General features: G+C 38.3%; 1 pseudogene; it reads right to left on the bottom strand.

The window, feature by feature from the left end:
• Nucleotides 1–17,104, bottom strand: part of LOC109056765 — a 322,386-nt pseudogene that overhangs the window by 192,049 nt on the left and 113,233 nt on the right.

Genomic DNA, 17,104 nt, shown 5'->3' with positions numbered 1-17,104 from the left:
TAGAGAACAAGAACCACTGTATCAGAGATGAAGTGTAGAGGCCCTTACTGTGAATGACTTCAGCACATCTGTGGGCGCAGGACCTCAGTAGTTTCTCACTCACACTGCGCTGCTGTGATCTTGACCTGCTCTTCTTCCGGTCTCTTCCATAGTTCGGTGATTATAGTGGGTTTCTTAGCCATAACTTTGTTGCCAAGGATTTTCCAGAGATTTTCAATCGAGCGTAGATCAGGACTCTGGGCCGGCCATTTCATTATTTCAGTGTTTTTAGCTTCAAGGAACTGCTTTGTCCGTTTTGCAGTGTGACAGGGACTTTGTCTTGCATGAAAATTGCAGGCTGATTGGGAAATGCTTGCAGGGAAGGAAACGCATATTGCTGAAGGAGGTTCTGGTAAACATTTGCATCCACTCTGCCATGTATCTGTATAAGAGACCCAACTCCTGCTGCAGAAAAGTCTTTTCCCAGTTTGACACCAAACTGAAGTGAACTTTGAACCAGTTCTCCTCTCTCCACACAACAAGCTCCTCAGCAGTGGTGAGTCTAGCCATTTGATTCTCTCTGCAGATGAGAGGCTTGATCACTGCAGAGTGTGCTTTCAGTCCGACTCCTCTTAAACATGCCGAGACAGACCCTGTACCCTGTTCAGCGCTGAACTGCTGAGCAATTCCAGCTGCAGCGCTGAACCGATTCACCACTGAGAGTCTCCGCAGTGTCCTGTCCTCTCTGCATCTGTCTTACATGAACGACCAGCCTTTTTAGGAGACTTGAATGACTAAGTGTCCCTGTAAAGCAGCAATATTTGAGAAATCACAGATTTGGAATGACCAGTTTCTCTTGCAGTGGCTGAAAGGGTCGTCCCTTTGACCTAAATCTCCTGTCCAAGGGTTTCAGTCACCTTAGAGCGGTCTGCCATCTTGCAATCTCGAAATTTAGGAAATAATAGTTTGTTCTCTAGCTTTGATCTCATATATATAAAACCCAAACTGGGCTTAATTTAAGTGGGTTTGTGAGCTGATAAAAAGCTAATAATTAATGAAATCAGAAAAAGGATTAAAAAATAAATAAATACATAAATACATAAATAAATAAACACTTTCACAATAAAAATGGAAATGTTTTAATTGTTTACCTGCATGTCAACATGACCATTAGCTGACATCAGAGAACTGTAAACGTGGATCTGAAGGTCACTGGATATGAAGACAATGTTTAACAGCTAGCAATGGGCATAATTATCCATTTCATACATGGTCTAACTGTTTGAGGATTGTTGTTGTTGTTTTTTTTATTTCACCCAAATTCATAAGCATGGTTTGTACATTTATTTTGACATTTGTGAATGTAGTCAAAGCTAAATGGTATGAAACAATAAATAAAACAAATTATGAATGATTTACTGCCACCGTGTAAATAATATGCACTCATGTATAAAAGCATTAATAACTGTAATATACTCTAATTACGAGCACTTCATTCCTGGAATCTGATTATGTAATGCATATTACCTGTAATCAGTTACTACCCAGCACTGCATATGAATCTGATTAGATCTCACAAATCAGATATATGTTAGGTCAAATGTTTATGTCTCAGCTGAAGAACATGTTCTGGAGTGTTTGTCTGATGCTCTTCATGAGTTGAGGAGCGCTGTGAGACGTTTTCCCTCCTCAGTGACAGACTCTCAGCATCGTCCTGACGCTTATATTGACTGCACTGTCTGAAAACACTGATCTGGTTTAATCACTTGCAAAATGGCAGTGTGGACAGTCAGTCCTAAAAATTGGTTTTGAAACGAATGTTAATTGGGTTCAGAGTGATAAACATCCGAACAGCCTGTGGTCAGCAGTGTTTCCCGCAGAAGAGACGCTCCGTCCGGCAGAAGCAGAAAGCACTGACACACCAACCACATCAGCAGCACAAATTACCACAGACAGAGATTGAGATCATTTGTTAATTACTTTCATCGTGCTGCAGGGCTCATAATGATAAATCAACTCAATTAGATGTACAGAAGTGTGGCCTGAACTAATCAAAAACACATCTGTCCGAAGCTGGACAGACCACCTCGTACCCTCTCCTCCTGACCGTAGCGTTCCTGATCGTGTTCGTTTCGTGGATGCTTTCATCTGTATTTCACATAGAAAAGGTCTTAAAAGATGTCTAATTATCAGTGAATTGAAGGAGCTGCTATACTTTTAGAAAACGTACAGCAGATGGTCAAACTAAATGTCATGAGAGCGGCTGTATCTTAAAGACATTATCATGAGTTTTGGGAACAAATGCCGGCTTGTTATTAAAACATATTTTTCATGAAAGAAAAAAAAAATAAATTCAATATTTTTTTTATTTTCTTACAATAACATTAATAATTGTCATTTATTAATTATTATAGTCAACAGGAACCTCTGTTTGCAACCCATTTTACTTTAATAATCTGCCATATGTACAAATGAAGCAGGATATTAAATGGAAAAAAGCAGAATGATTTTGATTTGTTCATCATGCATTAACCAGATAAAAAATGGGCCGAGTAAATATGGTCCAATATGATTTCATGTTGACTTTGTTTTACGTTTCCTCATGTCTCTCAGGAATACTGTACTGTACAGTGTTAGAGGCGTTCTTACATAAGCTAATGGAGCCGCTGTGTCGTCAGTGCTAGCCGTGACCCTTTAGCCAATAAAAGACACTCGAAGAGAAACGAAGAACTGAAAAGACGCACCTTTGCTCTGAATAGACTTTAAAAAAGTGGTGAGAGCGGGTCGTACATATGCATCCGTCCTGCTGTGCACCTGGCAGATCCATTAGTGACAACATCCCCTTAATTAGACACATTAGACACCAGCATCACTTGCTTTGATACCATTAGACCGAGAAAAAGCATTTGAGCGGCTGCAGTGCAGTATTTCTGGAACGATCTTGAGATGTTGGGCTCCTCTCGTGGCTTTATCGCATGATTAAAGAGTTTATGGTGATGCTGATGGTGTTTAAAGAGAAGACGTGAGAGCCATTACAGAAATGTTCTTTAGTTAATGTCCAGTTTCTTGCATCACTGAGGGTTAACCAGGTTGTGGGTTTCACAATTTCTTTTTATGTTTTACAAATCTATGAAGAATGCAGGAGATGAAAGAAAGTCAAATATATAAGAGAACTGTAATGTTCTGTTGAAGTTGATGGATTAGTTTGTACTTAGTGAACAGAGTACTTTTGCATTGAGTAAATAATGGTTTAACAAAATATTAAAAGCCATCTGTCTGTCTGTGGTCTGCTGCTCTACAGCAGGCTCTGACGCTTATTTGATAGACTCCAGAGAGCCGCTGCGACTGAAGCGGGATTGTTTTGGAAAAGCTGCCCGGCATTGTGGGTAATGAGCTGGCAGATCGGAGGGATCAGAGGTCGACACTCAGCAAGCAGCAGATAACGTGACGCAACAGAAACACACACACAATCACACACCTTCTGAAGGTTCATTCTGCAGTTCTACATCTGAGAGAACAACAGGTCAAAACAAGCGTACAAAACACACACGCTGAGTCACAAAACCTGATCATTTACAATCCAATATAACCAGAAATACACTGTAATAGTGCTGCTGCTGCTGCTGCTGCTGCTGAGGATTTAAGTCACTGTCATTATTTTTAGCACAAACACATCTGCTTTCTATGTGAAATTCTTATAAATTGTGCTTTATTAACAAAACTCAGCACTGTTTGCCTGCTGCACTTAACACTGTGCCAATGGAAAGCAGAAGAAAACTGAATTTCATAAAAAACTAAAAACTATTTTAATTGATCATGGCAGCAGTAATTTATCAAACGCTATGGTCATCGTTTCTTTTATTCTTTTGAAGTGGTTCTGCGGTGTGAGGTTGTAACACGATCGTCTATGACCCCGAGGAAACAATCCACACTACACGTCAACTCATGTCCAAAGACTAGCAAAACAAATTCATATTGTCATCTTTATTCATTTTTCTGTTTACTGCTAATGGGATAACAGAACAGAAAACAGCTAATTTAATGTTGGCAGTTCTGAATTAGCATGAGTTATTGATGAAAACACGGAATATTACATTTCCCTCGAAGCTGGGAAACGTATTAGACTTCCTTGAAAATAACAAAATAAATATATCCACGAGGAACATAAACAGACGAGTGCGTCTGGCTTTTTGGACAGGTGTAATATTCTTCTAAATGACTTTCGGGCCATCTGCACCAGGCACTGATGAATAGATCTGCTGAATGCAGGGTATTGTGGGTAAATGCATGTTCTGTTAGACAGACCAGTTCAACAAACTCAATCTGGAACAAACTAAAACCTTTAAACAGGCTCATGTAAATGGGTATCTATTATGTTTAATGCATTTACCAAAACAAAGCCAAAACTCCATGCCAAGCACTGGCATCTAAACCTCTGATCTGGTGTAAAGTCACATCCATCAAAGCTCAGCACTGGTCAGAATTCTGTTTTATAGTCTCAGTGTCACTTATGCAATCTTTCGAAAATCTAATGCTTTGTAATTCAACATTAAATCTTCATTAAGGGACAAATGGGAAATGGAATTTTCAATAACAAGAAAGATCTGCGACTGCAGTGGTGTGATTTTGTAATTGCATATGGTTTGCTAGCTGTTTACCGTTCTGAGCATCACAAGAATATTGTTTACACACGTGAGATTGCTACTGTGCCTGACTCACCGGCGAGAGGCCATCAGTCCTGGAGGAATGGAGGAAGAAATAGCAAGATTGCAGTGATTTGCCATGGAGGGCAAAGATCGACAAGCTGGGAGTGCTGGTTAGCCAGTACAGAGAGAGCTCTGTATCATGTGCTTTACTGAGACACGGCTGCAGGAACATAACCTGGATAATAACACTTCCATCAGCAGCTTTCAAACAGTGCAGGAAGAAAAAGGCTACAACCAGCGCTAAGAGGAAAGAGAGAGAACTCCTAAAATTGTTATTAAAAAGGAATGTTTGTAAAGACCAAACACTGAAATGATTGCTACTGAAGTACATCCTCTTTATCTGCTTTGATAACACCCTGCATCTCAGTGACTGTTTACTGTCCACTTACAGCGGGATGCACCTTCGTCATGTAAGCAGCAAGTGGGGCGTAACGGTACACAAACATGACGGTTCGGTATGTACCTCGGTTTTGATGTCATGGTTCAGTACAGTCTATCCTTTTACATTAGGCTACTATAAGGTTACAGTTCACAACTGAGCACAAACTAAAAAAAAAATATGCAAACATGTAAATTGCACATAATGTAGCTTTTAAATATATATATATGAGTATATAGTTTAAATTGCACATAATGTAGCTTTTAAATTTGTCTCTCATAATTAATTTAACAAAAAATTAATTTAAAAAATAAATATATAAATAATAATTAAAATAAAAAAAATATAAATTCAAACATTACGTAATTAATGTTAATTGAAATATAATGAGTATATAGTCTAATATTTCGTGAAATGCTCTTCTCTAGAGTTCATTTATAGCGCACTAACGAGCTGTGGACACTGATGACTTCCTGAGATAAATGAAATGCTACGTGACGTTTTGTTTACAAGCTGATTTACTGTCATCTTTCCGTGCCTTAGTTTTGTTTAGCTGGGGACGCTTGTCCGATTGCACAGACACTATTGGACGAGAGCTGAACTGATGATGACATCACTGAATCATCAATGAACTGACTTTAGCTGGACAAATGACTCCTTGTTACTGTCCCCTTACCAAAAAGTAGTATACTTCAAGTTTATTTTATTAAGTATACTTAAGTAAAGTTCAAGTATATTTTTAAGTATACTTTATGTAGCAAGTATACAAATATCAGTGTTCTAGTAGTATACTTGTACATGTACCGTTTCAATACTTCTTGGGACTAAATTGGCCCACTTTCTAGTATATAAAAGTATACTTTAAGTATAACAGTAACACACTTTGAGTACACAACTAGTTTACCTCTATGTTTGTAGTTTGTACTGCAATTATACTAAAAGTGAACTTATAGATATACTGATAGTTTACTAATTAAATACTTTGTACACTTTGAAGAATACTCTCAGTAAACTACTAGTCTAGTAGTTTTATACTGCAAGTATACTCATAAGTTTTCTTTAAGTGAACTTTACATCATACTTTATGTATACTACTATGTCCCTATTTAGGTTTTAATTTGTATATATTTTGTTATATGAATACCTGAACATACAAAACATACAATGAAAGAACAGGGTATCTGCTTGTAAACAAAATAATTTTATTCTAGCTTCATGCATTCTTTTTTTGAACACTTTAACGTGGGTAAGTTTAATAAAAAATAAAGAAATAACATTTTGAACAAAAAGCTGAAAAAAGACTATGAATTGGATTCAGAATGATGATCAAAACGTAGATGGAGTCGATCAACACCCCAAAGCTTGACTGTGATTATTACCTCTTCATCGTTCAACATTTTATTCCATAACGTCACAGTTTTGATGCTGTTTCATGTCAGATGATTGTGTTAGATTGAATGTGTTACTATCTGTTGTTTCTTTTTCTTCTTCACTTGTGCTTTTTTTTGGAAATTCTGTACAGAAGATGTGTATAGCGCCCTCTACCGTATAACAATGAAAACACAGGTTCTAGGAGCACAAGTATAGCTCAAATATATTTAGACTTCTCCAGTGTATTGTTTGCTGACTGTAATGTTACTTAAGCAACCTCTGCACGCAAAAAGTCTTTTGCCATTGTTTTAAAAGAGAAACATTAGAGCAATTAGGAATTATTGGAATTACTATTAGGAATTTTTATATTATAATATTTGAGAGTAGGTTTGTGTTACACTAGTTTTCATAATGTAGACATAGTGTATATCTAAACTATTGTGTTTATTTAGCCTCTAATTGATATCATGTTATAAATCTGTACGCTAGATGAAGTAAAATAAACCATGCATACGAGTCGAAATTCTATTGATTTGTGCTTATTGGTGAAAGAGCAACTTCTGATGAAATGTAAAAATAAATTTACCAAATGACAACAACCATTGCAATTAAAATTGAGCAAAATTATATATATATATATATATATTATCATCTTAGCCATTATACAGTAAGACACAATTATGACGAAAATGTGTAAGTTTTCACTGACTAAAACCAAAACAAGACAAGTTGACTAAGTATGATAAAAACTAAAAGTTACATTTGACACAGGACTGAGACTAAATTAAAAATAGCTGGCAAACTGAAGACTAGCTTACACCTGCTGACCATATTAAGAGGGTTATATCCAGGTAAGGTAACAGGACCTGATGACATCTGCCCCGAAGTCAGGAGGGTCTGTGCAGATTAGATGAGTGGAGTGCTTCCTCGTCCGTTTCTGCTCTGGAAACTTTATCTGGTTCCAGTATCAAAGCGAGGCTACAGGCGAGTGCAGATCAGTCACACGGACCTCCCACACACAATGTGAAGACTGGGGTTGACCGTAATGAAAAACACTGGTTTCAAAGTTTACACCGGGGTGAGCTCAAACCCTAATCAAACACACCTGCCTGCAATTTCCAAGCGAACCTAAAGACTTTGATTAGATTTTTTACATGTGTGTTTGATCAGATGTCTGCCCAGCCCTGGTTTACACTTATTTAGACAAACTCGTTCCCCATTACTTGAGCTATCAGAAAAATGAATGCACACATTTATGCAAAGACCTAACATATACCGAGAAAAGGACAACGTGAACATTCTGGCACAGCCCCATGCAGACCTGGCACACGCTACTCTTGTTTTCCCACCTGGTCTGGCAGCTTTGGGAGGATCGTGTGCTTTCAGTGCCCTCCATCTCACATAACTAGGTTAGAAACTGGAGGTAATGCAGGTGGACGGCTCCATGGCAGCTTGGGTCACCGACTACCTCTCTGTGTGGTGGGCAACATATGGGCTCCTCAGGCAACAGTTCTATCCTCCATGCACTTCAGACCTCTTCCTAAACACTTGCAGACCCAGTTGAAAAGTCCAGCATCGCTGATCATCGGCATGCAATGCTGACTTCTTTTCAACGAGGTAAGTTCAGAGATGACTTTAATGTTGTGTGAAGCACTGAGTGTGAACATGAGGCAGAATATAGAACAACTGTTAAGGGCCCAGATTTGACCAGCAATACCAAGGTAATGAACAAGAATGACCAGACCCAAGTCCTATCTATCTCTCTCTCTCTCTCTCTCTCTCTCTCTCTTCATTCTCATTTTAATAGTGCTCAGCCAGCAGGAAAATGCCTGTTCTCTGTCCCCTGATCTGTCGTTCGCGCTGGGTCCCGGTCGACTCTGTTCTGCTCCAGAAATCCATTAGAATCCATTAGAATCTCTGTCTCAGCACATTGATGCCGGACGAATGAACCGATCACCATAAAACTGTCACTGAGAAAAACACAGGCCTTGTGTTATTTGCATGCGTTTGGAGCACAGCGCAGGATTTATGGAAAGGTCAGCTGCTGAAGGTGAAGGTTTACGAACTGTGAAGGGACGCTTGGTGCTGTTATCACCACGGCGACAGACAGAGAGAGAGAGAGAGAGAGAGAGAGAGAGAGAATGATGCTCACGAGAACTTACACCAGAGAGAGCAGTGTGCATGCATACACACCCTCCTGATCTAACTATCTATCTATCTATCTGTCTATCTATCTATCTATCTATCTATCTATCTATCTATCTATCTATCTATCTGTCTGTCTATCGTTCTTTTTATTGTTTCGTCATGTCTGTTTTGTCTGTTTCTGTCTACCATTGTGTCTAATTATATTAGAAATGTTAGATGTAGATTAATAGATTCTATAATTATATTAGAAATGTTAGATGTAGATTAATAGATTCTATGGTGTTTCTATATGGTTGTTAGGCTGTTGCTATGTGGTTGCTATGGTAACCCAGGGTGGTCGCTAGGGTGTTGTTATGCAGCTGCTAGGGTACTCGGGTGGTTGCTAAGGTGTTGCTATTTTGTTGCTAGGGTACCCAGGGTGAATGCTAAGGTGTTGCTATGCAGTTGCTTGGGCACATGGGGTGGTTGCTAAGGTACTACAGAATATTCTGTATTAAATCCAGCATACGGCATTTGTGACATGCTTTTGATTACTACAGAAAATAATATTGAACAGAAAACAAGTTTGCAATAATGAACTTGCAATGAAAAAAAAGAAAGAAAGAAAAAAAAATGCAATTGTGCCAGAGGGTTTCAAAGCAGAAATGTGAGGCTTGTATATTTCTTTAATCACTTTAGTATGGTTTGGGCCAGTCTGTAGTCATTATAATTAGCTTTACATAAAACCAATACAAATCCATGTTATGTCCTGATTCAGACACGTTAGCAATTGTGTGTGAGTATTTTGTTGTGTGTGTTCTGTCCCCTGGTCTCTCTACTGTTTGCATCCCATAATGCTCCTCTCTCCTGAAATTATCACCTAATCAGATACATACACACACAAAAACACACACACACACAGAGGATGAGAAACATAAACACACAAACACACACACACACACACACACACACACACACACACACACACACACACACACACACGTTGTGATGAAGCTAGAGCTTGTCTGTGTGTCATCAGTACATGCATTCATGTTCATTCAGTGCCAAAAAGCCAAGGATAAGTACATACTATTGTGCGTTTTCAAGGGGTTTACAAACTCAAGCGTCTGTATTATTATTGCTCATAGTAATCTGAACAAGCACAAAACATCAGCACATCACAGAGCCGCTTTTCACACCAGACATCAAGAAAACACCAAAACCAGCAACACAAAATCTGGTTGTTGTTATAGTTCATGGAAAGACTTCAGCCCCAAACCTACCGCAGAACATACGTGTGTGTGTGTGTGTGTGTGTGTGTGTGTGTGTGTGTGTGTGTGTGTGTGTGTGTGTGTAGATAAACAGCACACTAGAACCTCAAACCCAATGAGACGAGCAGAAACACACATCTACACCACAGGAGCAACGTTTGCACGCGATTGCATCAGAGACAATGATCACACAAAATACAACCCCACAACAAAACAATGATAAAAGAGAGAAAAACACGAGTGAGAGAGACTGACGCTTTATGACGAGCAGGAGAGACTGAATTCAGAGAACATTAGGAAAGGACTGACAGTCACAGATGGCACACAAACACACACGCGGTTTACAGAAGCGAGGATGAGGACTGGAGAGGGACTGGCTTTCTCTAATCCCCGTCCACACAGCAGATAAAGGCAGTGAGAGACAGAGACAGACAGCGCGTGATCATACTGCCACCTGCTGGAGACACTGCAGAATATACACAGTTTGAAGGAACTATAAACTCAAGCACACAGTGACCATAAGGCCTCATTATAGTTTGATAAATGTGCCTTAAAATCCTGCTCGATGAAGGCTGTTCTTTCACTTACAACCAGAGGAAGAAAGTTTTTTCTCGACACATTCACCTCTGGCTGCTTGGTTGTAACATTTAATTAGTGGCACACGGGTTTGGAATGATGTGAGGGAGAGTAAAAGATGACAGAAGCATCGCATTTATCTTTTTTGGATGCAACTATTTCAGCTTCACCTCTGGCTGCTTGGTTGTAACTTTCTCGACACATTCACCTCTGGCTGCTTGGTTGTAACATTTAATTAGTGGAGCCGCTTGCAACACCAAGGTTATGGGTTTGATCCCCAGAAGATGCATGCAGTGATAAAGTGTGTTCATTTCTTATTGACAATCTGTTTCTTATAGTAATCACATGAGCTGATATTGAATACTTGCTTCCTTATTATATTTAAAGATGTCTGGTACAAATGAAAATTCATAACAGTGCCATTAAAAACTGACTTCTACAAACAGTGGTTTGTAACATCAAGTTAGGGATAATCTGGACTATATTTGCATAAAAAACATCATTAAAAATAACTGCTGAGCACATTTATAAGGTCTTGTTTTGGTCCTATTTCATAAAGACAGACAAGTCTTAATAATCAGAAGAAACCTATTTTCATCGTTTTGTAATCATGACCTTGTTTGAATCCAAATGCAGGCACACCACTTACTTTACTAAATTATTAGTTAAGAATGAACAATCACAGCTGGTATCGTCTGTGGTTCATTCATCAAGAGAAGGTCACGTGTTCCAGACGTGCTCAGAATCGCTCTCTGAATACTGCACAGTACATACTATAGCCTGAAACAGCGTTTTAAAGGTAGTATGCTATGATACACTGTTGTCACGTGATGCTGTTTATAAGTAGATTCCAGTTTTCATCTTAGTATTTTCAGCCATGTGTAACTGTGTATTTCTGAAAATCAAGTAACTGGTCTGGAGCCTCCGGACATATAAAAGCACATAGCACTGCAGGGATAGTGTGTGTGTGTGTGTGTGTGTGTGTGTGTGTGTGTGTGTGTGTGTGTGTGTGTTCAGTGGTGTTACACTGACATCTGCTGGTGGAGCTCATGATGACAGCTGCACTACAACATCTCGACAGGCTTCATTCTCACGTTCATGTTCAGCCCTTATCAAAACCAAATCAAAATGAATGTAATAAGCACTTTTAATGAAAATATAGAAGGTCTGTGTGAGGGTTAGGCTACGATAGAGCAAAGATCATTAGCTCTATATAATATTATTAATGACTTTTTAATGTGAAAGGTTAGTGCTGGGGTTTAAAGTCATGACGGAGCAAATATCATGAGCTCAATATTAAAACAGCAGTCTCTGTGTGTGTGTGTGTGTGTGTGTGTGTGTGTGTGTGTGTGTGTGTCTTTAGATGTGACATCCGCTCCAGAGAGACATTTTAAATAAAGAAAGAAACTAAAAGTTTAATGTCAGACGCAGCTACAGGAACAGAGACAGAAACACGAGATGGAGATAAGCTCACGATGTAGAGAAGGTTCATGCTTGCGCTCATTATCAGTTCAAAAACACAGACGTCTGTCGATTCACCAATCAGATCTCCAGCTGCTTTGAATACTTTAAGACACATTTCTATTCTTGTTTTCCATCTGTGTGTGACGGCATCTGTTTGACTGCATTTCTCTCAGAAGTCACAACAAAACAAACAGCTAATAAACGTCATCATATGAGCCTAGCTTACAGTAGCATGCTTTGTTAGCTTTACATTGCTAAGCATGACACGTTTTACTGAGTATATAGTCTTTAATAATTAAAGATTTAAGAAAAAAAAAATCAAAAACAAATAAAAGCACAGGTAAAAAATAACTGAAACATGAACTGTGAAATACAAATGCCATTCAAAAATTTCAGATGTACTGTGACCTTCAGGTGATGTTAAATTCTGGTATTTAAAAACTAGACCTTGAGTTCTGGAAAACGACTTCCAAGCTCAAAGTTCAGAGGAAGAAGAAACTGTTCAAAGACAGATTTATTATTATTATTTCCCCACTACACTTCAAAACATATTCAATTAAATTCAAATGTAAATATTTTCAGTGAGCAACTGAGACTAAAGTGTAAATACATAAGAACCGCAACTTCTCTAAAACACCAGAACCACAAATGAAGAACAAGTACAAAAGTAAGCAAACAATACCAAAATAAGACTGTGATTGTGGAGCTTATACTGAGCGCTCAGTGATGCATTTGTAAAGCTATGCTAACATTAGCATCCCCTTACCAAAAAGTAGTATACTTCAAGTTTATTTTATTAAGTATACTTAAGTAAAGTTCAAGTATATTTTGACTTTTTGTAAGTATAAGTCAAGTATACTTAATTGTCATTATAAGTACATATCTTAGAAGTACATAAAAAGTAAACTAAAAGTATACTTTCCTATTATTAGTTTAAAATAAGTATACTAATAGCACACTTGAATAAACTTCTTTTTCGTAAGGGTCATGACCTGTTTGTGCTGTAATGATGTCCATTTATTATTAATCATGGAGCTCTGACTGCTTTTAACTCTTTCCCCGCCAGGATTTTTGAAAGAAGTTGCCTGCCACCGCCAGCAATTTTGATGATTTTCACTAAAATGTGACGGCCTCCAGTATTCTTTGCTGTATAAATATTTGAATATGATCAGTGCCTCTGTTTTAAACAAAAATAAAATAAAAAATACATTTTATTCTAGCTTAAGGCATTCTTTTTTTTTAATCAACACTTGAATACAGGTACTGTAGCTTTCATAAAAAACTGCATAATTTTGAGCAAAACGGTGAGAAAATCACATCACAAAAAGAGTGGATGAATTTTATTTTTAATGAAGATCCAGATCATAAATGTAACTGTAAATGCAAAAGCAAACAAACACAACTATTAGCCAATCACAGCAGGGGGGCGTTTCCTTCAGAGAGAGTGTTCTGATGAGGGCTCAAAACCAGACAGATCATAGCCTATTACTTCTCAATTATGATGTGTTTTGATGCAAACATCTTGAGATAGAACAGTACAAAATAATAAAAAAGGCAGTTCATGACCTCTTTAAATACAATAAAGCTTAAAACAACAGCTGTTACTGGAAATGATTGTGATGGAGAAAAAACAAAACAACGCTGCATCTCTATCTATCTGACGCTAGAGGCGAATTACAACAGATCATCAGTTTAATTACGATCAGGTCTAATGGTGCTATTAAGACCTATCAGATGTGTGTGTGTGTGTGTGTGTGTGATTCTGTAGCAAGGCCTACTGTACATCAGCAGGTTTGCGCATCAAAACTGCATCATTACAGCTGAAGAGCATCAAACGGACTCTGAAATGACTCTCTCTTACTATCTTTAGGTTTAAGTTAGAGTCATTCCCATGTATACACACACACACACACACACACACACACAAACAAACACCAAACATGATTATAACAGCTGCGTGGTGAGAAACACTGATCTTGATTATAAATGTACAGGAAGTGAACAATGCATTATTTCATGTTTTTGCGGGACTCTGTGTCAGCGCTGGAGTGTGTTAGATGTGAATTTGTGTGTTGTGTGTTTGTTCACTGGACTCACACTCACTGCCGGCCGCAGGTTCACGCAGGTTCCATCAGGATCCTCACAACACGCTCCGAGCCAGACCGCACCTGAGACACACACACACACACACACACACACACACACGGACGGGTTACTGAGAACAGAAACACACACACGTCTGCCTGTCAGATCTAGAAGCTCTGAGTTTGATCTCTGTAGTTATTTATCTGTCCATTTTTACATTCAGTTCATGTCCATCATGCTGATAAAACAGCATATGCTGGTTAGGTATGTTTTGAAGCATGGCATCTGGTTTAAGCTGGTCCTGAGCTGGACTTATGCTGGTTATGAGCTGGTCCTGAGCGGGAGCTAGTTGATCAGGATCAGCACATGATGAGTTAATCCAGCTGTTAACCATCTTATTACCAGCTCAGGACCAGCTGGCATGCTTCAAAACATCCTGTGTGACGAACGTTTTTAATTTATATATTTAACTTTTGTGTTCATATGAGTTTTATCAGTATCATTCTGGTGGACTGAGTTCACAGACACCTCATGCAGTGTATGTCCTGTTTACAGTCATAACTGTGACTCAGACAGTCGATGAACTTCTTGAACCCAGAGACCAATGATATGTGAGTTTGTTATTAATCTACTTACTTATTGTCCTTAAGTGTAATATTAGTGTAAATGAAGGTGTTGTTGATTTTTTGAATTTATTTAGTTTGGTTTTAAATGAATAACTGTATGTTTATTATGATATCATAACATAACATAATACATAATATACATGTATATATAATATAACATGTGCACACATTAAGAAGGAAACGGCAAGAGATTATTCAGTACTTTACTAAAAAAAATATGTTATATGATTATTTCATAAACATACATATATATTTGGCCTTTTGTGACACAGCAAGGTTTTTTTTTTTTTTTTTCAGGTTGTAAATGGTCATTCAAGTATATAAACACATTTTAATGATCTCTGCTCCAGCATACAGTCTTCAAAAGATTACACTTTTATTTTTTTTTCTGCCCAAACACCGGGTTGAGTCTATTGCATCATTTTATTGGTTTGTTTTTGCTTATTTAGTTTTTGTGTTGCATAGTGTAGTTCTCAGCTGAATTTGTGCATTTCTTCTGTGTATATTTTATTTTAGCGATAAAGTCATTACGTCATGTGATGGAAATGCCTGATACCACAAAAAAAAAAAAAAAATGTATCCATAAAGATACTGAATCTAATGACTTTGAATGACACAATACTGTATATCATCAGACTTGTGCTCTGTCTTTTATGTGTAGGTGATAACGAGTCAATCACAGCAGTTTCAGTGGCTGTACAAAGCATGTGAATATTTAATTAGCCCATTCAGTTTATTATTGCTCGTTTGTGTGTTGATAAACAATTGGTCTTTATACCCAACACTGCGTCGCTCTGGACTTAGTTGTGGGTTTAACCCTGGTGTTAACCCTGCCCCAGAGCTATCGGGGGTTAACCAGACAATAAACCTGAGGTTCAGTGCAGCGGGAAAACCCCAAGCAACACACCACAATGTTCTGCCTGATCAAGAGTTATAGGCCTTATCATTTGAACCAAATATTGGAAGTCAAATATTAATTTATGCCACACAACTGTCAAACTAACATTAGTGAACATGCCGGGTTCACGCTGCATGATTTTTTTTTAAAAAGCATTTAAAGTATAGTAAATCACTTTATATTGGAGTTGAAAATATGATTTCCCCAAGCTAGAGCCATGATACACAATTTCCAGCATCAGATGCATTTGGATTTCCTTCTTACCGTTCATGAAACCCTCGTCATCTGAGCTGTCTCCGGCCGGAGGAATGAAAGAATAAACCCCCTCAGAATCTCACCTGGAAGACAAGAACAAAACAGACACGTGTTACATGTCAGTAAAAGTTACATTTCATGATACATTATCCACTGTTTTCAAAAACACAGTAAATTCAGACTTCATTTCTCACAATTGCTAGTTCAAGATAACATCTTCAGTAGACTGTTTGATTTGAGTCATTTACATCAGTACCACAATCATTTACAATTTATTTTAAACTCTGTATTATGTTGCAGTGAACTGGAGAGTAATTCTTTTTGTTGGATTTGCCAAAGCCAGTTTTTCCTTACATTTGGGTGGGCACATGCTGATTTCAGACTTGCTTGTGTGCTGTTGTTTGCACTTATTCTCATCAAAGAAGGACCATGTCCTAAATCACGTCTAATCATCCCAACCCAACACCCTTGAGTTCCCTGCCATCCTGCGCAGCCTCATCTTTAATCACATCATATTCAATGCGCCAGCTACCCTGAAATGCAAACAGCAATCTGTCCCACGTGACCAGGTGTAAACAGACCTCTCTGTGCACATGACAGCTGATGATTGATTGACTGATTAGATTCGGGAGCTCCACACACTGTCAGGCCTGAGCAATTAGTCTCCAAGGACAATGAGATAAAACAGCATTAAACAAAGTCCTTTCCACACTCTCGTTCAGTTTTTTTTTTTTTTCATGTGAGTCCCCAGAGCTTAGCATTTTATTTAGATCCACGACTAATTACATGGACGGATCTGTTTACTCTTCAGATCAAAGTTGCTCCCCTCTGTGTTATTCACAGATCTAAACAGTCCTTTCATTAGTACGGCCAACAAGACTTTAGCACCGCCCCCTCAGAAAACTCATTAATCAGTGTGCATAACGAGTTGAGTGATGTAGGCTACGTCCACACGAAGCCAGAGCTTTCCCTATCCTCGTCTCGAGAAATATCTGTGTCTCCACGAAACCACAGAACCGACAGAAAACGATGTAGTAAACATGCCAGACCAGCATGTGGTGCTGTAATTCTGCCACAGAGATACACTAAAACGGAGAAGAAGACTTTGACTATGCGCATAAACCTTGCGCGCGGTATACAAACGAACATGGAACAATACATTTATTAATCTGTGTTAATGTTAGTTAATAAAAAGACAATTGTTCAATGTTTGTTCATGTTTTGGTTGCTGTTACGTGACCAGCGTTGTCTAGGGGCGAGACATGGGCTGATGAAGTCATCGTTTCAGAAAATATACGGATTTGCTGTCCAGATGAAAACGGAAGGGCGGCGTTTTAAAATTTATCCACTCTGGGACCCGGTTTCAA

The sequence above is a fragment of the Cyprinus carpio genome, chromosome A7 (assembly GCF_018340385.1).
Source record: "Cyprinus carpio isolate SPL01 chromosome A7, ASM1834038v1, whole genome shotgun sequence".
Taxonomy (NCBI): Eukaryota; Metazoa; Chordata; class Actinopteri; order Cypriniformes; family Cyprinidae; genus Cyprinus; species Cyprinus carpio.
This window is presented reverse-complemented; position numbering and strand designations above follow the sequence as displayed.